This window comes from Sceloporus undulatus, chromosome 1 (assembly GCF_019175285.1).
Source record: "Sceloporus undulatus isolate JIND9_A2432 ecotype Alabama chromosome 1, SceUnd_v1.1, whole genome shotgun sequence".
In the NCBI taxonomy this organism is placed as follows: domain Eukaryota; kingdom Metazoa; phylum Chordata; class Lepidosauria; order Squamata; family Phrynosomatidae; genus Sceloporus; species Sceloporus undulatus.
In genome coordinates, this window is record NC_056522.1 from 150,937,902 (window position 1) to 150,938,238 (window position 337).

The following is a 337-nucleotide window of genomic DNA, read 5'->3' on the forward strand; positions in this document are numbered from 1 at the left end:
TCAATCCTATGCCTGCTTGGGAGTTGGGACTTGTAGTTTGCAGTGGCAAAAGGGGATGCCTGTGGTTTTCAAATCCTATGCCTGCTTGGGAGTGGGACTTTAGTTTGCAGTGGCAAAAGGGGTTGCCTGTGGTCTTTCAAATCCTATGCTGCTTGGGAGTGGGACATGTAGTTGTAAATTGGGCGGGGGGGGGTTGTATTTGGCCAGAAAAGAAGTACATTTCTGCCATTTGTCTAGGAATAATGCCAAAATGTCCTCCATTTGAGCAGCCGAAGAAACATGCATTTATATTAACATTTTAAAAAAAATATTCAAATGTTTATGTGTCCTCCAATTT